We start from the raw sequence: 27,628 nt of genomic DNA on the forward strand, positions 1-27,628 counted from the left end.
CAAGAATTTGGAGGCATTAAAGACCCCTCGGAAGTTATTTCCTAAACAGATGAAATGGGCACATTTCAACAGGTTCAACTTCACTTTAAAGTATATCCCAGGGGGGAAGAACTTTATGGTAGATGCTCTATCCAGACTCCAACAATACAACAGCTCAAAGCTTAGCGTGGTTCACCCAGTCATCCCAGCGAAGAGTCTTGCTGCTCTGGTGGTCACCAGAAGCCAGAGTAACTCTAATTTTGAGGTCACAAAGGACCTCATCTTCAAACTCAAGGAGGGCCTTGAGTCCGATGAATGGTTTAAACAACATTCAAATGAGTGTACCATAAAAGATGGTCTACCTTGGATAGGAGCCAGAGTCTATGTTCCTGCTACCATTAGAACTTTGGTTCTACAACGGGCCCATGATTCACACATGGCAGGCCATTTTGGATTTGTGAAAACTCTGCATCTCATTAAAAGGCAATTTGGGAGGCTTTCATTGAAGAAGCACATTGAGTCTTATGTGGCCAGTTGCCCCACATGTGCTGCTGCAAAACGCCCACCAGGGAAGCCCCAGGTCCTGCTCCAAGGTGTGGCCTGTCCTGAGGCTCTGTGGAAGGAAATATCTATGGACTTCATTGTTGAATTACCAGAGAGTCAAGGAAATACTGTGATTTGGGTTGTTATGGACTTGTTTTCCAAACAGGTTCATTTTGTTCCTTGTTCCAAAATTCTGTCGGCTAAATCTTTGGCAAAATTATTCATTACGCATGTATATCGTCTCATGGCGTACTGGACCACATTATCTCAGATAGGGGGGTCCAATTCACCTCCTTATTTTGGAAGGAGTTTTTGAAGTTGATTGGCTCTGCCCAAGGGCTAAGCTCCACCCACCAACCTTAAACAAATGGAGCTTGTGAGAGGACTAATTCTGTTTTGGAACAGTACCTCCGATGTTTCATTAATTATCAGCAAGATAATTGGGTTGTTACCTCATGCTGAAGTGGCCTACAACAACTCGGTGCACAGCAGCACAGGTTTTACCCCGTTTAAAGTAGTGTTTGGCCATGATTTTGTACCTATTCCGGAGGTACCACGAGAAAAACCACAAGTCCTGTCCCTCTCCGAGTGGAGTGACCAACTCTGCAGAATCTGGCCTTTGGCATACCGGGCACTGGATTCTGCTCATCGAGCACATAAGAAACAGGCTGACAAGAAGAGAATGAAACAAAAAGAATACAAGGTTGGAGATCGGGTGTTTTGTCTACCAAATTTCTCCAAACTACCCAGAAGTCTAAGAAACTGGGTCCTAAATACGTCGGTCCGTTTCATATTGTAAAGATTATTAACCCTGTGTCGGTGCGACTGGAACTGCCAAAGTACCTTAACTGTGTTTAGCCAATGTTTCCTGTCAACCTTTTGAAGCCGGAACACACTTCCTCTTTGCGAGTTCCTCTACCTGCACCACCGGCCGCTCTTCTCATTGAGGGAGAGCAACATTTTGAAATTAAAGAGATTTTGAACTCTAGAAAACATAGGAATCAAATTCAGTATCTAGTATCCTGGAAACATTTCCCCCCTCTCCCAAGCTGAATGGGTCGATAGGTCCCACGTTAAGGCTCCTCGACTTTTACGTAAATTCTACTCTACCTACCCTGACAAGCCATGACCTGAATTCACTTTGACATTTCCACCTTTTTTTTGTTCCTATTTTGTGTTGCTTGTCTGTCTGTTCTTTTTCTGCAGGGATGATTTCCTTTCCTGACGGAGGGCTGGATGTCAGCCTCTGTTTTGCTGCTTGCTTTCGGCTGCCATTGAAACAGGGAGGGGAGCATGGTATTTGGATGGAGGAATTGTTCAGTGCAGGACTGACTGTAAAAAGGGAGTTGTTCTCACCATCTACTGCACATGCTGCAGATAGAGGAGTTGCCACCAAGGCCAACTGTCCGGCATACCAACCTGATGATGATTTTTGAAGATATCTCCCACATGACACCTGTGGGGTGTACGGATTGGACTATGGGATGGAGTTACCAAGGGGAGGGGATTGGGTCACATATCGATATCTATGATTATGCGTGCTTTTGACTCAGATCTTGCTTTGCCTAGCTACTATCTACTCATGACCAGTAAAAGTACTCTTAATTCTGCAAAATGGAGTTGAGTGGTTTCTTTCTTGGTTACTGTTGAAAAAGGTTTTTATTTTCTATTTTTTCATTTTCATACAGTCACATATATACTGTGCATAGCCACAGCCATACAACATTAAACAATAATCGCAGCGATTCCTCTTGTCAACAATACTCCAAAAAATAGAAACCCAATATACCTCTTTCACTCTCCGTACACCTCTTTCTTCCACCCCCTCCAACTTTCTATCTTCCCTCCATCATCCCCCTCTACCCTACTTCCCCTCCCCCTCTACCACTCCTCTCTCCCGATCCACTCCCTCCCTTCCTTCTCACCCTCCCACCCATCCTCTCTCCCGCCCTCTCTACCCATCTTTCTTCTATCCCACTCCTCCTCCCCTTGGTGTATTTCCACTATATGTCAATGTACTTATCTTATCCTATTTTTACAGAGAAATTAAAGAAAAACAGTATACATGTGAAGTCGCATTACATTGAAATCTAACACATTGCATCTAACCTAGTATATATCCCTCCCTCCCCCCACCCTCCCCCCAACACCCCACCTCCCCCCCGACTTCCCAGAGCCCATACATGGTATAGATTTTTAACAAACACAGTCTAAAATATATTGAGAAAAAAGAAATTAAAAAAAGGATTAATAAGATCTCTACATTGATTTTAGCTTCTTCTTGCTATGCTAACTTTGAACAGTTTAAATCATTCCTGATCTTAAGCATAGGCTATCTGGAATTTCTTAGTCCCATATTTATTTTGTATATAGTCAATCCATTTTTTCCAGTCTCGTTTATATCTCTCATTTGAATGATCTTTAAGATATGCCGATATTTTAGCCATCTCGGCTAAATTTGTAATTTTCAATGTCCATTCTTGAGTTGTAGGCAAGTCTTCCTTCTTCCAGTATTGCGCCACCAACAGTCTTGCTGCCGTTATTAGGTGCAGAATCAACTTAGTCTCTACCACTGTAAAGTCAGTACTTATACCTAGTAAAAATAACTGAGGAGTAAACTTTATCCTTCTTTTAAAGATATTTTGCATAATCCACCATATTTTTATCCAAAATGCCTTAACCTTTTGGCAGGTCCACCATATATGAAAATATGTAGCATCGAGAGAACCACATCTCCAACATCTTAGTTACTGAGGGAAGCAGCCATGACACCTTGTTTGTAACTTGGATCTCCAATGCTTCTGCCAATTCTTCCTTTTGTCTCGATGTTATATTCTTTGTCAAAATTTTCATTTTGTCTTTATTTTCAAACCAGCTACAGTTGCAAGAAAAAGTATGTGAACCCCTTGGGATTATGTGGAGTTTTGCATGAATTGGTCATAAAATGTGCTCTGAACTTCATCTAAGACACAACAATGGAAAAACACAGTCTGCTGAAAATAATACTACACAAACATTAGATGTTGCCATGGTTTAATTGCACATAACATGTAAATATTCACAGTGCAGGGAGGAAAAAGTATGTGAACCCTTGGACTTAATAACTGGTTGACCCTCCTTTGGCAGCAATAACCTCAACCAAATGTTTCTTGTAGTTGCAGATCAGACCTGCACAACGATCTGGAGTAATTGTGGACCACTCCTCTTCACAAAACTGTTTCAGTGTAGCAATATTCTTGGGATGTCTGGTGTGAATCGCTCTCTTAAGGTCATGCCACAGCATTTCAATCGGGTTGAGGTCAGGACTCTGACTGGGCCACTCCAGAGGGTGTATTCTGTGCTGTTGAAGCCATTTTTGTGTTGACTTACTTGTATGCTTTGGGTCATTGTCCTGTTGCATCACCCATCCCCTGCGGAGCTTCAGTTGGCCGACAGATGGTCGTACGTTTTCCTGCAAAATGTCTTGATAAACTCTGGAATTCATTTTCCCATCAATGACAACAATCCGTCCAGGCCCTGAGGCAGCAAACCAGCCCCAAACCATGATGCTCCCTCCGCCATGTTTTACAGTGGGGATGAGATTTTGATGTTGGTGTGCTGTGCCTTTTTTTCTCCACACATAGTATTGTGTGTTTTTCCCAAACAACTCAATTTTGGTTTCATCTGTCCACAGTATATTTTGCCAGTAGTGCTGTGGAACATCCAGGTGCTCTTTTGCAAACTTCAAACGTGCTGCAATATTTTTTTTTTGGACAGCAATGGCTTCCTCCGTGGTGTCCTCCCATATATTCCATTCTTGTTTAATGTTTTCCTTATTGTAGATGTGTCAACAAAAATGTTAGCATGGGACTTGAAAAAGACTTGATGGATAATTTTGAATTTTTATATAAGTTGTTTATGTTTTATTCTCTAGGGCGAGGAGGGCGGAGATTGTGATGCTTTTGGATTGTGGTTTAGCTTGAATGGAGTTGGGAAGGGTGGCGCAGACTGGAGGGTAGTGAAGGTTTAATTAGAGCTTATTTTGAGCCAGAAAGTATGTTGATTTTTATAGAAATTCTTATTTGAATATAATGTTTGGAAGGAGATACTCAGGGAGTTCGAAGGAAGGCGGAGCAAATATGAGAGGAGTACGGATGATAATAAAATATATATATGGACACGGGTAGAGGCAGGATGAGAGGACTTGGAATGGAAACCGAGAGAAATATTTGAGGTGTTTAAATTGCTTTATAGAGAAGAAGGTAAAAGGGACAAATTAAAGGTACGCATATTCAGATAAAGAGATAAGGCCCCTAGCTAGAGTAGAATTTTATTTGATTAACTCGCTTGGTTTCAACATAGTTTGAAATCCTGCAAGTAATAAATTAATTGAGATTAGGAATGATGCACACCGCTTAAGTTTTAATAATGATGGGAAGCTGAGCTTAAGGTAGAGAGTTTATTGATTTTTCTCTTTTATTTTCTTTTTTTGGGTTTTTTTATTTTTTATTTTAATATTCCTTTCTTTTTTCCTTTAATTTTTATTTTTTAATTTCTAATCTAATTGGTTTTAATATACTCCAGACTGTGCTTGATAAAGAGTTATGTCGGGAATGGGACCTGGGAAGCCAGATGGGGGCTAGGGAGGGGGGTTCACGGGGGGGAGGGGGGAGGGGGGAAATATAGAATCAATTTCCAAAACAATGAATGCACTTGTATACTGTTGCTCTTTTTTCTTTTTTTTCTCTTTTCCTTTTATTTTCCTTTTTTTTCCTTTTCTTATAATTTTAGTGTAAATTACAAAGTGAATAGATTAATGAACAGTAGAAATACACCGAAGTGAGGAGTAGAGGGAAAGAAGAGGGAGGAGTCAAGAGGGAGTGAGAGGGGAATGTAAGGAGGGTGAGATGGAGGGAAGGGGAGAAAGGAATGTCTGAGGGGGAGGGGAAGTAGAAGAGGAGAAGGCTGGAGGGGAGAAATGAAAGTTGGAGGGGGAGAAGAAAGGGTGTATGGAGGATAGAAGTGTTATGAGTTGTGTTTATTGCTTTCTTAACTGCACAGTATTTAAGTGATTGTATAAAAAGGAAAATGAAAATGAAATAAAACAGTTTAATAGTAAAAAAATGTTAGCATGTGCCAGAGATTTCTGTAGGTCTTTAGCTGACACTCTAGGATTCTTCTTTACCTCATGAAGCATTCTGCACTGTGCTCTTGCAGTCATTTTTACAGGACGACCACACCTAGGGAGAGTAGCAAGAGTGCTAAACTTTCTCCATTTGTAGACAGTCTGTCTTACCGTGGACACATTAGCTCTTGGAGACGTCATTAGGCTAGGGGCTCACATACTTTTTCCTCCCTGCACTGTGATTGTTTACATGTTATGTGCAATTAAACCATGGCAACATCTAATGTTTGTGTAGTATTATTTTCAGCAGACTGTGTTTGTCTATTGTTGTACTTGTACTTGTTGTGATTTAGATGAAGTTCAGAGCACATTTTAGCAGTAGCAGTTAGACTTATATACCACTTCATAGGGCTTTCAGCCCTCTCTAAGTGGTTTACAGAGTTAGCATATTGCCCCCAACAACAATCCAGGTCCTCATTTTACCCACCGAAGGATGGAAGGCTGAGTCAACCCTGAGCCGGTGAGATTTGAACAGCCGAACTGCAGAACTGCAGTCAGCTGAAGTAGCCTGCAGTGCTGCATTTAACCACTGCGCCACCTTGGCTCATTTTATGACCAATTCATGCAAAACTCCATGTAATCCCAAAGGGTTCACATACTTTTTCTTGCAACTGTACATTCCCATATTCTTCCATTCTCTCAATCAATTTTAGTGCCACAGGGCATCAGTGGTGAATTTGCCAATCTTGGTGTTCTCTGGCAAATGCCAAACGTCCTGCACGGTGTTGGGCTGTAAGCACAACCCTCACCTGTGGACGTCGGGCCCTCATACCACCCTCATGGAGTCTGTTTCTGACCGTTTGAACAGCCACATCCACATTTGTGGCCCGCTGGAGGTCATTTTGCAGGGCTCTGGCAGTGCTCCTCCTGTTCCTCCTTGCACAAAGGCGGAGGTAGCGGTCCTGATGCTGGGTTGTTGCCTTCCTACGGCCTCCTCCACGTCTCCTGATGTACTGGCCTGTCTCCTGGTAGCGCCTCCATGCTCTGGACACTACACTACAGCAAATCTTCTTGCCACAGCTCGCATTGATGTGCTCTCCTGGATGAGCTGCACTACCTGAGCCACTTGTGTGGGTTGTAGACTCTGTCTCATGCTACCACTAGTGTGAAAGCACCACCAGCATTCAAAAATGACCAAACCATCAGCCAGAAAGCATAGGAACTGAGAAGTGGTCTGTGATCACCACCTGCAGAACCACTCCTTTACTGGGGATGTCTTGCTAACTGCCTATGCTTTCCACCTGTTGTCTATACCATGTGCACAACAGCATGTGAAATTGATTTTCAATCAGTGTTGCTACCTAAATGGACAGTTTGATTTCACAGAAGTGTGATTGACTTGGAGTTACATTGTGTTGTAAGTGTTCCCTTTATTTTTTTGAGCAGTGTATATAGTTCGAATGTCTTATGTGAATTTACCAAAATTCATCTGTTCCAATTGTAAGAACATAAATCACCAGTTCACGTTGTGAAATGCTTTTTGGGCATCTAAGAAGATCAAAGCCATTTGTTTTTCAGGGTGCGCCTCATAATACTCCAATGTATTCAAAATTATTCTCATATTATCTTTAATTTGTCTTTTTGGTAGAAACCTATTTTGGTCAGGGTGAATAAAACCATTTAAATATTTTTTAAGTCTTTCTGCTAGTATCGAAGCAAATAACTTATAGTCTGAATTCAAAAAGGAGATGGGTGTATAGTTCTTAATTTGGGATAAATCAGCCTCCTTTTTCGGTAGGAGCATAATATATGCCTCTGACCATGATTTGGGTATCCTACTCTCTGACATCGCCTCATTCATAACTTCCAGTAGTGGAATGAACAACAAATCTTGAAAAGTCTTATAGAATTCGGCAGACAGCCCATCTGGACCTGGAGTCTTACCGATATTTTGTTTTTTAAATGCTTCAGTTAATTCCATCATAGTTATTCTACTTTCTAATATTGCATCCATTTCTTTAGGTATCTAGGGAAGATTGGTTTCTTGTAAGTATTGTTTAACTCCTCCCTCTTCTAGATTCTCTTGTTCATACAGCTTACCATAATAATCTTGTATCATTTTCTTCTTCTCTACCATTCCATAGCAAATTTGCCCTTGATTTTTTAAAATTGCAACATTTTCTTTGATTCTTTTTCTTTTTTCAATTTGTACACCAACCATCTGCCTGGTTTATTAGCATTTTCAAAATAGTTCTGTTTAGCTCCTCTAATTTTTTGTGCTAATTCCTCTTTTTCCAGTAAGTACATTTTGTGTTTATTTATATCCATTTTTATTTTGATATTCTTTTTTTGTGGTGAATTCTGTAGCTCTTTTTCAAGGGCCTTGTAGTCATTCTCTGAGCCTTTAAGACATTGTATTTTCTTTATATTTCTCTTTCTTGTATAGTCTATTATCAAACCTCTAGTATAAGCCTTCATTGTATCTCAAAGGCTCTGCATCAATGTATCTTCCTTTCTATTTTCTTTAAAGAAAAAGGCCAATTCTTTTTTCATTTTCTGTACAAAATCCTTCTCTTTTAATATCGTATTATTTAATGTCCTTCTGGATCTCTTTCTTTGTCCTTTCCATTTAATTATAATTGGATTATGATCTTCCCAAGTACTTGTTTCAGTTTCAAGTTCCTGTATCTTACAAATCAGTTCTGTTGTGGCCCACATCATGTCGATTCTGGAGTATAATAAATGTCTATTGGAATAAAAAAGTATATTGTTTTTTGGTATGATTTCTTTCTCTCTAAACATCTCTAAGATTTATTTCATCTGTCATTTTAAAAAAAGGCTTTGGGTAGCGGTTTTCTATTTATCTTGGTAATTTTTTCTGTTTTATAATCCAGATTTTGATCTACAATTCCATTAAAATCTCCCATCATGCAAATATCATTATAGTCCAATTCAATTATTTTCCTATGTACTTTTCTGTAAAATTCATCTTATTTGTCATTGGGGGCATATATTGCAATTAAAAGTATTTTCTTCGAATTGTCCATAATTTCCACCATCAAGATTTTTCCCTCGTCATCTGTATAAATTTGTTTTGGTGGAATTATATCTTTAATATAGATGATCACTCCTCTTTTCTTACAGCTTGCCAATGCTGTAAATGATTTCCCAAATTTTGTTTGCACCAATAAATGTTCATGCTGTTTTTGAATATGAACCTCTTGTAAACAGATTATGTCCAATTTTAATTTTTCTAATTTATGAAATATTTTTCTTCTGTTAATTGCAGAGTTAAGTCCATTTATATTAATTGAGATCATTTTTTTCTTCCATATCTATATTTTATAATTAGGATTTGTAGCTCTAGTTGATCTCTGTTCTCGTTGTTCTCTGATGTCAACGCCGCCTGTAGCTCCCTCCTCTGTTTGAATCCCACCTACCACACCTTCCAAGTTCCTCCATCTCAACTGCACATGCCTCTTGCAAGTCTACCAATGGATCTTCTCTTCTGGTCTTCTCATCCTTCTCATCCTTTCCTCTCAAATGTTCATTGAAAAATGCTTCTGCCTTATCAGTTGTGTCTATTCTGTATCTTTGTCCTTGCCATGTAAATATTAAACTTTCTGGTATAAGCCATCTGTAGTTAGCGCCTTTCTTAAGTAGAATCTTAGTCAGGAATTGATATATTCTTTTCGTCTCTCTCACTCTTCTTGGGATTTGTTTCAACACTACAATTTCCTTCCCTTTATATTCCAATTTTCTATCTCTTGTTTTCTGTAGAATTTGTGATTTAATTATTTTCTTAGTGAATCTTACATGGACTTCCCTCGGGAGTCAATTTCTCGCTGCGTATCTCATGTAGACTCGAAACACCTTGTCTACGCCATCAGTCATCTTCTCTTGGGTTATCTCTAACACATTTTTCAGTAATTCTGATATTATTTGTGCCAAGTCCTCATCTTTTTCTTCTTCTATGTTTTGAAATCTTAAAAAAAATCTGACCGATCCATTTCCCATCCCAGTCTTCCGCTGTTGTCTTTTTCCACTATATTCAATCTACTATCCATTTTCTTCTCTCTTTCTTCATCCCTTTCTTCAATTTTTTGTAACCAAAAATCAGGAAGGGAAAAATGAAAAATAAAAAATAAAAATTCTTTAATCTCTTCAATGCAAAAAGTCATGAAAAGGAAAAAAAAGGAAGAAGAGGGTAATTTAAAAAAGGAGAAAAAATTGTTGAAATTTCCCTTAGTCCATCATTCTTGAACACTCTAACAAAAGGGAAAAAGAAAAAAAAGTCAAAATCAAAACAGAAGAATTAGACAGAGTGAAACCACATCTTCCAAAACAAGGTAAGATAAACACTGCCACCAAAGAGGAGCAAAAAAAAAAGTTCAAAGTCTTTATAGGGTGAAAGCCTTTCCAAGGTCACTCTAAGCCAGTGTTTTTCAACCTTTTTTGTGCAGGCACACTTTTTCATGAAAAAAATCACGAGGCACACCACCATTAGAAAATGTTAAAAAATTTTAACTCTGTGCCTATATTGACTATATATAAAGTAATTTTCCCACGGCACACCTTATACTATGTCACGGCACACTAGTGTGCCGCGGCACAGTGGTTGAAAAACACTGCTCTAAGCTTCCCCCTTTAAAAGGAAAAAAATGTTTATTCTTTCAGAGAAATTTTCTCAGCTACTGATAGTTTCCAAGAAATAGCTGTGTTTTTCTGTGTTTCTCCCATTATCTTATCTAACTGAATAGCCTTGTACAGCTTCTCTCCAAACATTCTTGCAAAAAACAAAACATTATTCCAAAACCACTAGGTGGCAGTGATACTTGTTTCAATCTCAATCCTTGTTACACTGTTACACACTGCTTTAACTTTCTCCAAAAAAGAAAGAAAGTGATTAATAAAAAAGGAAAGATTTCTAGGTCAATTCCAACTTAATTGTAACAATAATTCCAAAAGGTCCAACAAAGCAAGTAAGAAGAAAAGCACAGTGAGCTAGTCCAAGTCAAAATCCAAGTCAAAATCAAATCGCTTCTTAAATCCAGTCAGGCTTCCGGCATTAAAAAGGGGTGGGGGGAGGAAACCTTCAATTAACTATTTCTTACATCCGCTGCTTATTTTCTTATCAGTCTTTCTTTCTTTAAGTAAAGTCTCCAAGTTTTAGGGTATTCTCCCTCCAACAAAAAAATAAAATAAAATAAAACTCTCACCAAATCGACATGCTTCGCTCCAGCGCTTACATTCGGGGTGGTCAGTAGTTTCAGCAGCTGAGAGGCTGACTCTTAGTCGCCGGCAAGAGGGGCTTTTTCCCGGATCACCAGAGACTTTGCGGGTGTCTCTGGGATCGGCAGGACATACCCCTACCTATCACCATCTCTACGAAATGGTTTAGGTCCGAATGGACCGTCCGGATGACCAGAATTCAATGGCAATCCCAGGATCTCAGGAAAGTCTGACAGTTCCACTGTGATGCCACGCCCCTTTTCAGAAGCACACATTCTTATATATTCTCAAAAGCAGCGCAACATGGAAACACTTAACCCATTTCATATTGGTTATCTTGAGAAAAAAAAGCCTTATAAGTAGATACTGTCTTACTTCCCCTTTTGTCTTGGGCTACAGGTAATGGCTATGTGGCTTTGTAAGAACTTTAGCTGAACTCTGTGATTTTGGGCTTTTGACATTTCCTGTTTTGTACATGTCTTAAAAGCAGGTCTTTATATCTTCTTTCTGCCATGTCTCACTTTTATATTTTAATTCACATTTTATCCTGCTTTATCACAGTAAAATGATTCAGACGTTGGGGCTGACCAAAGAAGATGCAGTTAATTTATGCAGTTACATGTGGTAGGAAGACCCAGGAGTAGAAGAAAAGAAATACTGCAGTGTTAGAAAGATCTCGAAAATTTACCATTCTCAAAAGAGCCTGAAAACTCTTAAAGAACTAAGAGTAAAAAAGAAAAGATTCATTGTTCTTCCTACCTGGCCAGTCCTGGGGGCTGAGGAAAGCTCAGATGAGGGCTCTGCATCGGAGGCAGAGTGGGAGCTAGACAGCAGTGAGGCAGAGGAACAGTTGGAGCCTGTTCCCAGTATACGCATGTGCAGAGCTGCCAGAAGACAAGAACAACTAAGAAAGCAGGGGCAACTTGGGAGTAAAGCCACACCTTGGAGATGATTGGCACCTCCCATAGGAAACAAAAGAAGAGCAAACGGGGTGTGGGCTTTTGCAAGAAACAATTTGTTCCTTTGTTCGTTCCTTGTTTCAAGAGTGGAAAGTTCTGTTTGTGACTATAAGAGACTTTGTGTCAAGGGTTGCCTTGCCCTGCGTTTGGAAACTAGTTATCTGGCAGCTCTCCAAGTAAGATAAGGTTCGTGTTGATAAATATTCCTCTGAAAGACTGTTTGCCAAGACTTGCTGGCTGTGAATGAAAGGAACACACAATCATGTAAATAAAAGAGGTTTTGTCGGGACCAAGACTCTCTTCATGCTTTTTAAGGAAGCCTAGGTCAGAACAACGCTAAAAGCACCCTGATCGACGATGAACATTGATTTTGCTGGCCCACTTCAAGGCCAAACATTCCTAGTAGATGTCGACGCTTACTCGAAGTGGCTTGAGATAATACTTATGATCTCTACAATGGCAGAGGTGGTCATTAAAGTATTAGAGACTTTTCTCCACTCATGGCCTACCAGACGTTCTGGTCTCAGACAATGGCCCTCAATTCACAGCCACTCAATTTGAAATGTTCTTGGCAGAACAGGGAATTCAACATGCCCTGGTTGCACCATTCCATCCGGCTAGCAATGGTCAAGTGGAGAGAATGATGCGATCTGCAAAAGAAGCCCTAGCAAGGAGGGGCCCGGGAGATTGGCAGGCCAGAATCGACAAATTCCTTTTAGTCCAGTACATTACCCCTAGAGCCATAAGAAACAGAAGCCTGTCAAACTTATTAATGGGTTGCCAGCTACAATCACAATTAGACCGGCGACACCCCAACTATTATACTGAAGCACCCACTGATTCGACCAGCCAGCTCCGGTCATTCAGCGTAGGGGACATGTATGCCCACAACTATGCTGGGAGTGCCAAGGTGGTAGGAATCACAGGGCCCTGCGGATATAGGGTGGAACTAGAGGACAGTAGGCTATGGAGAAGGCATGTAGATCAACTCCAGGGTTGACTAGGAACCTCAGTTCTAAGGCAACCAGAAATAGCTCCAACCAAGAAAAGCCGAGTCCCTATAAAAACTAGCAAACAATCCAAAACTCCACCTACAATAGACTCAAACCCGAGTAGCCAATGGAATTATGCACCAGAGGAGCCAGAAATCCACCAAAGAGCTCTCGGAGAAACAGTTCCAAGTGAGCCAGCCATGCCCTGAAATAAGTTCCAGGCATTTCCATTGGCTGACTCAGGAGTGGCAGCAGACCCGACTGACCAGGCCATCGCCGCCATTCCAACTGAGTTGTGCAGGTCAGAACGAGCCCACTGTTGCCCCACCTACCTATGTGACTACCTCAACTTTATCAGTCACTAATTGGGCAATATTCTTTCCCAGAGGGAAGGGGTGTTGAATATTAATAAGGGAGTGAAGCCAAGGTTACGAAGACTTCACTCAGGTCTACCATTACGGTGGGAAAAATAATTGAATCTCATTGGTTGAGCTGCCTCACAGCTCCCTATAAAAGGGCAAGCTGTCAGACAGGCAAGTTGCTGATCTATTGAATAAAGAGCTGTTAGTTGTAGAATCAGCGTCCTGCCTCTTTTATCTGCCCCAACTTAATAGTCTCTCTTTCTCCATCCTAAGAGAGGCAAATAGAAACCACTGTAAGAAGGGAACTTCACCGAGACAGTGTTGTACTAGGAAGACCAGTACAGCCCATAATCAAATTAGAAGTCACTGGAATAACAAAGCCAGCATACATTCTAAAAAGAACCTCCTGAGAATAATTATCAGGATATCAGGACAATTAGAAACAGGTGCAGAGTACAAAATAATACAAAGACCCAGGCCGTGCAGGAAGACGCTACCTTTGAAATAGCGAAAGGTCAAAGAAGATGTAAAACGGGAAATACACCAGAAGACACTAAGGCTTATCCTTGCCTCATGGGGATTACTTTATGGCAGAGAATAACAAAATGCAAGACAGGATTAGAACCATTAGCAAGGGCACACACAAAAGCGATAAAACAATAGCACAAAGAAAACAAAAGGACTTCAAAGAGGAAAATGGTATAAAAATGTACGCTTACTGTATATAGGTGTTATCATTGTTGGTTTTGCTTTCCTGAAAATAATAAAGACAACTTGCTTTCAACTCAACTTGCTTCGATCCTAAATTCTTTCACCCAGCCAGTGACGCTCTCCCAGCGAGGAAATCCGAACCCGCGGAGGAAACTTTTTTTCCATTTAAGACTACTTCTGAAATTTTACCAAGAAAACTGCAGGACTTGTCCAGATAACCATCAGGAGTCAACAGTGACTTGAAGGCACCACCCATCCATCCATAAATAAACTTTATAGATATACATGTAGGTACTATAAATACGTTCCTTATATATGAATTAATGGTGTGATGCATTTAAAAAAATATTTGACTTGGCTTTGGATTTTAAATATTTTTAATAAAATGTGAAATGCATGTATTAATATCAATATAGAATATAATATAGGAGCAGAAAAAGGAACTTTTAATGGGAGCAGGAACAAGGGAGGGAACTGACATTTGGATGAAAAATCCAACATCCTTGAAAGCCTTGCTCCTACAAAGAAAGAATGGTCTAAAGGCAGCCATTCCACCAGGAAACAAAACAGCCTCTATCTAGATGGTGCATTGGGTAATGCAAACAAAATGGATCATTATGGGGAAAAAAGAGGAGAGATGCAACAGGTTCATAGCAAATAATTTTGAGATGTGGAAAAATATAATTGGTTTCTGTTCTGTTTGGTTTGTATGTTTACTAAATTGGTGGAAATTTTTACATAAACTAAGGGCAATCTACAACATTTCAGAGAAATGGTCTCTTCCTCCACCACCGAGAGGAACCACCCCGCTCATTTGGAAAACAATCCAAAAGCCTATTAACAGGTAAGCCCTACCCTCTTCTGCCCTGTCTGAACTAGCTCTACGGAGAGCTCACATGACCTGCCTTCTGACGTGGCAGACCTGTAGGTACACAGCAATCTTGAATCTAACAAGCTGAGCGCCTGGCACTGAAAACACGCTGAATGTCGTCGTGCTCTGCCTTTGGCAAAGAAATAGAATCCATTTAGCTTCTTAAAGGTATAGAAGAATCAATTATCCGTTGTCAAAATGAACGTGGGTAGTAGCGCTTCCTAGGATACATGTTTAATAACCAGAAACCGGGTTCCCACGATAATACTCCCCCACTATGAGATACGGTTAAGATACGCAATTTGACCTGTTATAGTTATTTCTTCCTTGTTTAATGGCGCCTGGCATCCTTCACGTTCACCTAGTCTTGTCACATCTCACAAAAATATGTTACTTCTATGTTTTTGTGGGGTAAACGAGCTCCTCTTACTATAAAACGCTGAAGCTGGTGCTACAAGGAAGGGCACGTCATTTTCAGGTGCGTAACCACAACTCCTTCCGCAGCAGGTGCAGTAATAGACGGCGTTTGTTTCACCGGAACCAGGAACGAGTTGAAATGGAATTACAGGCCTCGTGCATCCACCCCACCCCACCCCCTGAGGCGCACCAGCAATTTGGGAAGGAGACCTAGCATGCCCCTAGTGGGAGTGTTGAGCATTGTCCACGATAACGTGCGGAGAGCTGAGCGGAACTGGTTTCTTGATCCTGTCACCGTTCCATGCTTGTGGATACAAGCGCACAACTCCAAGGTTTAGATAGCGGTAGGAGCGGCTGGCAACAAATCAACTTTCCTAATGCCAAAAGGTGGGCACGCGGTGGGCACTACAGATTTCTGGCCGCTGTTACTATTTGATAAACGCGAGGGAAGCCAGCAAAAACGGAGCTGCTAATTTTTCAGGCAAGTAAATGGCCGCGAATTCAGGGAGGGGCAGAACGATTGAGACGAAGAATGGCGCCCAGGAACTGGGGCTACTTCTAGGGTAAAGCGTTGAGATTCAAGAGATAATCTAGTTTGCCTTGTATGCAGATAAACATTGTGAGTCTATATTTCCCCCCGTTTATGGATTTATCGGGAAAATTATGTCCCTTCTGGTCCACCACCAACTAGCTTGGCTTAAAGGAGATTGAAGGGGACTTGGCCATGGATGCCAGTTTTCTTGCAGATGGAAACGATTACAAAGAGGGCGAATGAAGGAGTCCTCCGACCGACCGGTACATTTGGCATAAAATATTGGGAGCCGCTTGGCCAACCCAGGCGGTGGTGGCTGCACAGGTCACTTTGCTTCTGGTTGCTCCTGGAATTTCCACAAATAATTTCGACTGGATACAGGATTTAATAAGTCGGGTTGCCACCTTTCCTCGGTAGCTAGAGGAGGTGGTTAGCCGGGAGGAAGGAGAAAGGAGGGTGAGGCGGAGACTGCCTGTAAACCCAGGGTTGCGTTTCTCCATATTTCGCTTCTCTTGCACACGCGCGCACACATTCATACACGAACATCCATCCAGAGGCAAGCACAGGTTTGGTACAGCGAATAATTTACCCAGAAGAGCTGACGCCTGCCGCTCTTTTCAACGCGAACCCTCTGCGGGAGAGCTGCATAGCTTTATACTGGTAGCGGGTGAGTAGGGTAGGTCTTAAAAATTGTTTTGGTGATCCATAACAAAATAAACCCGCCACATCCCTGGTAGGTGAGGTAGAAAAAATCCAAGCAAAACTGATATCGATTTCCGGGGGTGGGGGTGGGACGACAATACGTTTGTTAAAGGTGATTTCTGGAGAGGAAAAGAGAAGTGGGAGAATGCGGCGAGTTGTTCTTTGCTGGCCACCATTAAGTAAGGAGGAGCTGTAGCTTGTGTGCAAACTGGACCCGGTCGAATGCATGGGAGGCTGGGAAGATTACGACGAGAACTAAGAACGCATCTTTACCGCCGTTGTGTGTTGGAATGCAGGAGGTGTCGTTTATTGGGTGTCTGGTTGATGCTGGGGATGCGGGAGTGAGATGATAATCTAGCAAATTTTGAGGATGTTCGCAGAAAAGCGTCTGGTTTGCGGTACCAGCTGCAGCAGTTACTCGAGGATGGATGGATGGAGAGGGAGGGAGGGAGAGAGAGAGAGATCTATCGCGTTTCTGGTTCAGACTGGAATTATAATCCTAATCTCTTCCCTCCCGCTTCTGCCACTCATCAGCTCTTGCCCTTTCAAGAACAAATCTGGACCGTTCTCTCTCACCTCTTCCATCCTTTTTGCTATACCATAATTTCGTGTTAAAAAACGGTGGCTTTATAAATCTGCACTGTGTGGATTAATGGATGTAATGGCTGAGAATGGCTAATACAGTGGTCTCCGGTAGACAACCCCCTCCCCCGGTTTAGCATAAAACAAAACAGAGGAATTAGGGAGGAGGCAATGGTCAACACCTGTTTTTCACACTAGTTGGATCGTTACACATAGCATGAATATACCTTTCCTTTTTGGGAATGGCACTCGGTATAATTTAGTGTAAGCATCGTTGAATGTTATTGATTGATATTATCTCTTTCTGTTGCCTTATTCGATGCTGGGGCGGGAAACGCTCAGTTTCATCTCCTGAAACATGTAGAATGAGCTGGCAGCAAACCACCTCCCCGCAGGACTTGCGCGATACTTCCACCCCTCCCCCAATCTGGCTAGGCGTTGGCTTGGGGACATCACGTAACTGCTGCAAATCCTTTTCTTTTTCTTCAAATGCGTTTGTTTTCAGTGTGCTTGTAGGAGCTCCGGGGGGGGGGGGGATAAGGAGCACAAACGAAATTTGGCCAGGTACTGTGGCTACTTTTAGTGCTTACTGCTGTGTTTTTCTATGAACAGCATGGTCGCCATCTCATTCTTAGGTGGCCAGGTCATGTATCTAAGATAGAAGGTGTATTGTGTTATGGCTAATGGCTAGAGCAACCTTAAAATATTGGTCTGAAATTGGGCATGCTGAGAAATGTTCCTGTTAAATGTCTCTCTGGAGATAGAGAAAATGGAAGTAAGCCAAGAGTAAAGGTGAAAAATATAGTTTCCCTTTGAAAAATCATTAATGAAATAAAATAGGTCTGGGTAAGTGAGGATGGAAAGAAACTGGTTTTTAGAAATATGGATCATGTAGATACAATAAAAGATGAATCAAAACCTGGATAGATTTTAGGTTAATTGTATATGAATAGCATGTAAATGAAATGTGTATACTTGACTACTTGTAGATGTGTGATGAAATTGTAAAGAGACTGGATGAATAATGAACATAGGGTAGAAGGAGATGGCTTGCAAGATGCAAAAATACACTTGAAAGAATTGCATGTGTAGCGTATACATTCATCTGACAGATAAACACATACTACATATATCAGAATAAATAACAGTGGAAGATGCCTAAGATGTGCACTGTAATAAAGAGGCATGTTGCTTTGATCATAGGATAGTATTTATGCTACTTTTTGCAGCTTGGATTTCTTTTAACCTGACCTATGTTAGAAGATGAATTATGTTGATACATATTAGAATGAATGGATTTGAGAAAGGTAAGCATTAATTACATTTGAAATCTGTGAATACTAATTATATTAGAATGTCATCCAGTTTCATAACCAGGGATGTTCCATTTTTCCAAGGTTAGTGTTGTTGCATTTCTAATACATTGTCAGTTAGTGAATTACTATTTTAAGAAATAGAATTTGGTCCACAATTATGTTTTCTACTATAAGGATTTGGATTGTGCAGTCTTTTTCCAATTTCCATTTGTGTTTTAGGATTTTTCTGAATTCTTGAAAATCCCCAATTACAAATACATGTGTTTATCTCTGTTTGTGTTATAAAAATATACATAACCTTTTTCTCCCTTTCAAAAACCTAGGGAACCACTAATATATGATTGGAGAGTTGGTTGGGAACTGAAACAGTAAAATGGCTTATTTAGAAAAATGACAAGATGGAGTATGGCCATTGTCTTGTTCAACTTTCAAATTAACAAATGCAGTAGATTTAGGAATTTAAATGGAAGACTGCCATTCTAATCAGAAATGTTCTTAAAGATGTGATTAATACCTATTCTGGACTAAATTATGGAGAAAAACATGAATGTGCATATAAACTACAATCCTGTATGCCAGTTTGAAAAAAATATTCACTTTTTTAAGGGGCTTAAATGTATAGACCCAAAAGTGCTCTCCAAATAGAAATGTGTTATCTAAATTCACTTAACTTGATGATCTTATATTGTGTGGAATATATGGAAGTAGCACTATTTAAGATCTATTTAAACCATTGAGAATTTATGAAAGATTTTGTAATTGCTGGAGTCAAGAAAATTATAGTTGTGTGAGACATTTTGAATGTTTTATTAGGAGGCATACAGTGGCATATGTCATATATTTCTCTTAAAAATAGTAAAGTCACATATTGAAATCCTATAAATACTTCCTAGGCAATAAATCCAAATTGACATAATATGAATTATTTCTGAGCTGACATTTATAGGATTAATAAAATAAGTAGCTATACTTATATAAAACTATTAGATTATTTAGTAAAATAAATTGCTAAGGATGCTGTGTTCCAAGAATCCTGGTACAGTAGAACCTCTTGTCATGAATGCTTCTGACCACAACCAAATCAGGTTCCAACCAAAAAAATCACATTTTTTTTGTGGCCAATTTCCCCTTCCACACCATTTTTTTTTGTAAGGACCAAATTTCCAAAGTTAGGTTTGGTTCACGACCAAATCGGTTTGTGACCAAGGTTATGGAATGAATTATGGTTGTGACCAGAGGTTCCACTGTATATTGCTTTGAAATTTCATCCCTGATGATCAAATTTGGCAGAGTATTTCTCCCCTCCCAATTAACAGTGGAAAATGGAAATGAGAGGCAAATATTGTGATTTAGAGCCATTTTGTATTGGACAATGGAAACTGCCTTCCAAAAGTTTCCAATTCTCATTCCTAAAATTTCTGCAAAGCATGTTGCCTTATGATGATGTTACCACCTTGCTAAATGTTTTCCTGAGCCCTTCAGAAATTGGAAAGCTAATTTGTGGCCTCTGAACCCTTATCTTTCCCATTATATACTAGTGATTATAAACTAATGGTCATGCTATGATTATGCATGATTAACCTTTGAAGAGATATTTGATAAGTTAGCAATAAATTGCATAAAGAATTGTGAGTTTGTTTTATGGGAAACATTTTTTTTTAAATTGTTCTATTCCTTGACATCAAAATATTTGGAATAGGCTTTTTATGTTTATAATTACTTTTTAAATATTTATCAGATACTGTCTAGCAAAATATAACATAATAGCATCATTTTTCATATTTAATATTAAAATATACAATATTATAGTGTTGGAAGAAATGTCTATCTGGGTTCAGTTCCAAGTGGGGAGAAAGACACTGGAAACACGGTGGCTGTTTGGAAAGATGGTTTAATGGTGGACAAGACCAGGTTTGAGATCCTGGGCAAAAAAAGCTCATGGGTGAGATAGAGACACCCTCTCTTGGGCCCTGCCTTAGTGTTTCCTGTTCCTTACAAGAAATGTATCCTATTGGCTGTCAGACTCCCAGGGGACGGGGGGGGGGGGTCCTAGCTAACTTTGTAGACTGTTGGTTGAGCCTTGCTGGGTGATGTAATCTTCCCAGATGCCTTGTGGTAAATAGGTAGAGGGCTATCCTATCATGTCCTGAGGGACATGTCTTAATCCGATCACCCTGGACCTGAAAGGGGGAGGGAAGGGAGCTGCCAGAAGCTACTTTGTCTTTAAAAACATGCTTGTCCTTTTCTTATCCAGGGAAATATAATATTCTGCCTTTTTAATATTTCCCAGAATATTTCATTCTTCTAGGAGGGGGTGGGTGCTAACTTCCTACAATCCCTCCTTTTTGCCAAAATATGTGGGTAAAATACATGTTATTGACAAAAGATTAAAAATTGATCATATCAATAAGACTTAATGGGTGTGTTTAATTTTTCTGGTACAAAGGGAAAGGCATTGATAGAGACAGCAGAAAAGGATTTCTTCAGTGGCTCGCAAAAGGAGAGCTTTCAACTATGAAGGTCTACCAGCCAGGACAAAAGTTCTGGAAAGAAATGTACAGTATCCAATTTTCTATGCCAATTAATTTCAGATGTCAGATATCACTTTCTGTGAGCTTCCAGTCAGTTTCAAGGAAGCACAAGTCCCAAAATTTTTCACAGCCATACTTTTCCTTTAAATTACAGGCAGCTCATTTCCAAGGGATGGTTACTAAACCTGCCTTAACTCTTTCTTTAGTGCATGCAGGATTTGTGAGTCCAAATTGAGGTTAGCCAGTATGCAATCCAGGCTATTTAGTATGTTTAAAATTACACAGAATGAGCCCTGGGATTCCTACTTATGAGACCATCAGTGCAACATATCCTTCTTTACTGGGCAGCTGGGCAGCATCATTTGTGAGTCACAGTCTGGGCTTGGGTTTTGGAGATCTCTTTTCTGCTATCTCTTCAAGTGAGGGAATTAGCAAGGAGTGACTGCTTGGGCCTTAGTACCACAGAACAGAAAGGAACAGCTTTGTGAGGAGGTAGGTGGAGGCGATAGTTTCAGTCTAATTCTGAATGGTGTGTTTTTATGTGTGTGTTTGTGTATGCAGCCACTTTTTTTTAATTAAAAGTTTTTTTATTTTTTATTTTCAAAACAAATACAACACAAAATCTTCCTTTTTTACATACTGTAGAAAGTGTATCAGTTGGTTACAAAAGACTTTCGTGCATCTCTTCCACAGTCATCAAGCATAATTCATATTAATTCAAGCATTTTAACTCAGATATTTATACATTTTACTGTCATCATACCTCCATTTTCATTTGACTACAGTTGTTTAAACGTCCATCATAAAATATACCAAGATTTAATACATAACCACATACTGGCATTTCATTTACTATTTCTAAAATCCTCCAATGACACTAAATCCTTATGTCCTATTCTAGCCAACATCCATGATATTTAATAACAAAGTTTTCTATCCACCTTTCCAAATTACTGTTTACAATTTACATGTCATTTCCTTATGTTGTACACGTACGTACACACGTACGTACGTACGTACACACACACACACACACACACACACACATATATATGTGTGTGTGTGTGTGTCTGTGTTATTATCATTATTCCTCCTTTATTTGACTATATTCTGCATCATATCATTTTCCTCCTAGTAATCAAGACTTAACTGAATCTAACTTAATTCATTTTTTTAATTATTAACCTTTATATATAATCCAAAAGGGTTTCTAATCTTCCTTTCATGGGTGCCATTCAATATTCATATCCAGTTATTACTTATAACATTACACATTGTATACATTATTATCATTATCAATTATTTATTTAACTATATCTATTATCACTAAATGTCGCTAAGTTTAGCTAGTTTTAAATTATACTCTTCCATCTATCAACCTGTATCTTTCCAGTAACAAAACAGTGTCATATCTTCTGCCATTTGTAGCATCAGTCCTCTAATCATCTTCTTAATCAACTTTGTATGGACTCCTCTTAGCAACTCTTTGCTTATAAAATCGCTCATGTAATTTCTATGCCCTTCTTCTATTTCTTTAATTAGCTTATCTTTGATTATCGGTGGTGTTATCAAAACTATTGCTAATAAGATTTCTCTCTTTAAATCCATATTTTTTCATTTTTTTCCTCTTCTGTATCTTCCCATCTGGGGTAGGTTTCCCCCCCCATTTAATTCCTCTTTCAAGTTTCCACTCTTTCTGTTTTCAGAAACAAACCAATCACCATAAATATCAGCAATTTTAATTTCTTTATATTCATTTTCCTCTTCAATTTTTTGGATTTTAACCCTCACTTTTTCCATTTGATGAACATCTTCAACATCTCCGTCATATTTTACTGTTAGATGCACTAATTAATCCAACTTCTTCTCTATCATCTCACTTGTATTTGATAATTTCTGTATTTCTGAGATTATCTTTTGCAGATTTAAAACTTCTTTCTGGTGTTGAAATTGCGTCATGATAACATTTCACCTTTCTCTGGTTAAGAATCTATTTCAAAGGGACATCTGTGTGTTTTTCTTCATCTTCTTATCACTCATTATAAACAAGCTGTGAGTCCTTGAAGTGCCAAGCCAGGATAATCAGTGAAAAAAGTATTTTGTTTCCAATACACAAACCTCTAGCCTCCGAGTAGCAGTGTTACAATATTACAGTGTTACCATTTCTTTGTTTCTTTTGGTATCTCTTTGTATTTCAAGTTTTTTAAAAAAGGTCCGATTCTTAAATGAGTTAGAAAAACACCTACAGTACTGAAAGAGGAGAGTTTTAGTCCATAGATACAGAGAATAGTCAAAGAAAAAAAAATAGAAGAAGGAAACATAATCCGTTCATTTTTAAAAACTTGCATAAATTCCATCTGTAATAATAGCATTTAAAATGTAAGATAACCCACTGTTCAAAACCAGTCCAAATTTAATTCTGCTGCTTATTTCTTAAGTTTTTTTATAGGCAGTCACTTTTAAAACAGGAAAATTCCTCACCATCTGAAAACACTTTCTCTTTCCATATCCTTCCGTTTTGGAGCCGCCCTGACTTCATCAGCCATTTGGATGGATTTTTTTGTCACCAGCTTGAAGAGCTTCTCTTGGATCAACCAGAGACTTTGCGATGTACCTGTGATGAGCAAGATGTATTCTTCCTGTTAAACGTCTCTGCGGGACGGTTTAGGTCCGTTTGGACCACCCAGAGACAAAAGTATCGACTGCGATCTCAGAGCATTGAGATTGCACGTTGTGTCATCGCAACTTCGGCTCCTCCCCTCTTCTGTATGCAGCTACTTCTAAAATAGAGGCAATACAGATGTTTTGGACAAATTTCCCTCCCTCCTGTCAGAAGTCTAAGGTGTTCAGAACTTGCTGTGCCAACTACTCTCTAGTAGAATCCCTACATGAATCCATTCAACTGATTACAACATAAATGAGACAAGAAATAAAATCTTACAATGAATTACCACCCTCCCCCCATAGTCTTTCTTGCTGTCTTCTGGGGATTAAAAAGAATCTTCAGTCTTTACTTGTCCATCTCAGGGTCCTTTCTTTCATGTCTGTTGGGTGGCATTAGGCTTGGCTTGGTGGTAAGGGTAATCAGTCAGGCTGGGGAAGGTCCGTCCACTCTGATTGCTGTGATGACTTTCAGGTGGATGACTGGGCCCAAACCCAATTTCTGCCTCAGTGAATGGAAGGTCTCCTCTGGAGGCAGCTTCTGGGTCAGTGTGATCTTCTTCCACAGATTGCAGTGTCATCTCTGCAGGGCTGAAAGACATTAGAACAGGCCCCCTCCTCCCTTTGTGGGTGAAGAAAGGCATTGTAGGGGAATAAGAGATAGAGTGGGGGTGGGTAGATAGCTTGCAGGCAGAGTATGAAAAGAAAAACATCAGTGCTACAGATAGTGCAGTTTCAACAATATGAGGGCACAACAGATTGGGGAAAATAATGAATCACATGCTTCAGAAAAAGGATGGACAGGTAAAAGCATACAATAAATGCAAGAATGATTTCTTTTTCTGTAAATTTATAAAACATAAGGGCTGTACAGAGAGGGAAGGAAATAAAATTGAACAGACTTCTCTTTTTGCCATCTGTTTTGTGGGCCAGATAAAACCAGGGTGAAAACATTTTTTTTCATCTGCTGGGTGATGTAATCTTCCCAGGTGCCATGTGGTGAGAGGGGTAGAGGGTTATCATGTCCTGAGGGTCATGTCTTAATCCCATCACCCTGGAGCTGAAGGGGGGGGCAGGGAGCTGCAGAAAGCTACTTTGTCTTTAAAAACATGTTTCTCCTTTTCTCATCCAGAGAAATATAATATTCCGCCTTTTTAATATTTCTCAGAATATTTCATTCTTCTAGGAGGGAAGTGGGTGCTAACTTCCTACAATAGTATTAAAATATAAATTTTGAACTTGTATTAGTGGTTGGTTTGTATCCTCACCAAGAACAAGTTAGCTTTTAAATTTGCTTTATCCATTTGAATTGGCACTTACTGTATATAGCCTCCCTCCCTCCCTCTTGTGTGCCATTCTTCTCTGTTTCTTTCATGGCAATTTCTATATTTCCTGTCAATAATGTGGATATACATTATATTTTATGAATTCATATCAACATTTCCCTGCAATGAATTAGTTATTTCATTTTTCTGTCACTGAATTTTCTAGAAAAATATTGTTTGATCCACATAGAATCTAAGTGCTGAATAACTTGCTATGAGCTCTTGCTTGTCTTCTTTTCTCCTTTCTTTCCAAAAAGGAAATAATTCACAGTGGCCAATAGGGATAGAGTACTGTGGAATAAATTTCCTTAAAATGGAAGAAACCTGAGTTTTTCTATTTGAAAAAATCTTGAAATGTGATTGGATTCATGTGATTGGAGGCTGAGAAAGCAGTGAATTGGAGCAAGGATGCAGGAGAAACCAACATGTTTGGCTATCATATCTGGACTGCAAAAAAAACCCCAATAACCATTAGATGGTGCCAGAAATTAGTGAATTTATTTGTTGCCATCTAACAATTGTCTAGATTTTGTAGCCCTTGCAATGTCATTTTTTCATCTACTCTCCATTACTGTGCTGAACATTTCTGCTATTCTACTAATGGAAAAGGTGAAAGTACCAATTCTCAATAAAAGATCCTTTGTGTTGATGTTTGCGTATTCAAAATCAAGAGAAAAGCAAGACAAGACTCAAAATAATTTTATTACAGTAAATCTTTGTTTACATGAACATGTACATCCATGTTTATAACTGATCCTGGAAATACAAGATCTTATATAAAAGTGTAGAGCTCTTTATCCCTGAGCTTACTTTGCAGTAGTTAACTTATCAGGAAGAGGAAGCAATGACAGATCAACCCATTTGCTGAAGTCTCATAAGATTTGTGGACATTGAGTCTTGACATTTTATTTTTATTTTTTTATAATGGAAAAGGGAACTTAACTTTTTGAGGATCTGTTGAGTACTTTGTGGTAAGATTATAAATGTAATATTTCCTCAAGCTAAGGCCAGCTTCTGATAACTACATGGGCATGTCCATGTAATTTATTGGAAAATATGCAAGTGATGTACCATTTTCTTCTAATTTTTTTGGGTGGTAGTGGTTTTTTTCTTAGCCCTTACCTTGAGATTTATTGTTGTGTAGGGGTTAATTACAATTTGCTCCAGCATTAGTGTAACCCAGTAAATATTTTTCAAGGGTAAGAATGCATGTTGTCCTCCCAGCCCACTAGGAAGGCAACCTCTGCTAGGTTTTTCCCTCTATACATTAAAAGTAATGTTTTATGGCTTGTTCTTACTGGAGCTGTGCTATCCACTTTGCTTGCTATTCTTCATTCTATTGTAGCAACTGTTTTCATTCTAATTGCCTACTGTGCATTATACCAGGAATATCCCTCCATGGACATTTTTAATGAGCTCACTGATGGAGCAGTGAAATGATAGAACCCTTTTCTGTTTAAAGAAACCTGGTGAAGTTAATAAGAGTTCTGGAACTTTTTTTCTGCTAGATCAAATGACAGGATAAATTGCATCCCTTTTTTTTTTTTTCATTTTTTCCCATGAGGTATAAAAAGGGGATTAATCAGGGACTGTAGTAAATGCAGTCCAAACAGAGTATCAGGCCATATCCATAGCCAAAGCAAAGAAAGAGATTAAAATCTGGAAGGGATTTCTTAGTCATTTTCATGTCCACCTCATTTATGCATGGGAGTCTGCAATAAAGGAAAGCCCCTAATCCTGAAAATATGAGTAGGAATTTGGCAGGTTCATGACAAAGGACTAAGAACCAAACAAATGTTAGGGTTATATTTACATTAACCACCACCACAATTAATATGTGCACAGCGAACTTGATTAATACAGATCTCAGACAGTACAAAAGCAGGTTCAAGAATTAAAAGAGACAATGTGGGAATAGAAGGATTTTTTTCTTTTAAATGACTTCTTCTGAATGAGAATTTTTTTACACAAACATTTTCCAAGTCTTTCCCTAACCTGACTGTAAAAGATTTAAAAACAAACACAGTATAATAAATCTGAACATTGAGTTCCTTCTTCTTAACCAAAAGACTGTTTCCAATGAAGCATATAAATCTTGATTGGTCTAAAAACTATTCAAATAAGTTTCTGCCTCTCTTTTATATTATTAAATAAGGTAGGTGAAAGAGACATGTAATAGAGGAGAACTAAAAAGCTATGCATTCTAGATAATTGTGAGGCAGTGAGGGCTAAAAAGATCTTTTTATGAATAGCTGTTGATTGCAAGTATGATCAGAGAATTGCTGATTGCTCATTATGTGTGATTCAGTGATTACTTATTGCTTCCTGTTGAATAAAGCAGAGGGTGCTGTAGCAGGAATATATAAGACTGCCAGTTTCCAAGAAAGGAGTTTACCGAGCAAGTGAACTAACCTAACAGAACTAACAGAATGGACTAACAGAACAGAATGAACCTAACCAGACCTAACAAACATTTCTGGGCAAATTCAGTGTTCTGCCTCCATCAGCAGTGAGCCTGTCAGGCGTGCCTCCATCAATTGCCAAGAAAGAAAACTCCCAACACCATTGTTCATGGCATTAAAGATACTTTTACTAGTTATGAAAAGATAGCAGCGAAAAAAAAGCAAGATCTGAGCCAAAAAGGTGCGAACACGTACATATCAAATGATTACCAGCCACCTCCCTCCAATTACCCCACCCCAGTGTCCAATCTGCAACTCCCTAAAGCAGTGGTTCTCAACCTTCTCAATGCCACGACCCTTTAATAGTTCCTCATGTTGTGGTGACCCCCAACCATAAAATTATTTTT

At 39.3% G+C, this 27,628-nt stretch overlaps 1 protein-coding gene and 1 long non-coding RNA gene across 2 annotated transcripts in view; one reads left to right on the top strand and one right to left on the bottom strand.

The window, feature by feature from the left end:
- Window positions 1-9,434: 9,434 nt before the first annotated feature.
- On the bottom strand, window positions 9,435-15,643 carry LOC116510582. Its single transcript, XR_004255657.1, has 2 exons — window positions 15,184-15,643; window positions 9,435-9,894 (listed from the first exon to the last, which is right to left on the bottom strand). It is a non-coding gene; the product is annotated as an uncharacterized LOC116510582 (long non-coding RNA).
- PCDH1 (protocadherin 1) overlaps window positions 14,764-27,628 on the top strand; it is a 196,486-nt gene continuing 183,621 nt past the window's right edge. The window contains exon 1 of the mRNA XM_032220189.1: window positions 14,764-14,921. The gene's annotated coding sequence lies outside the window, so the exon portion shown is untranslated. The remainder of the gene's footprint in view (window positions 14,922-27,628) is intronic.

Source organism: Thamnophis elegans, chromosome 6 (genome assembly GCF_009769535.1).
Source record: "Thamnophis elegans isolate rThaEle1 chromosome 6, rThaEle1.pri, whole genome shotgun sequence".
In the NCBI taxonomy this organism is placed as follows: domain Eukaryota; kingdom Metazoa; phylum Chordata; class Lepidosauria; order Squamata; family Colubridae; genus Thamnophis; species Thamnophis elegans.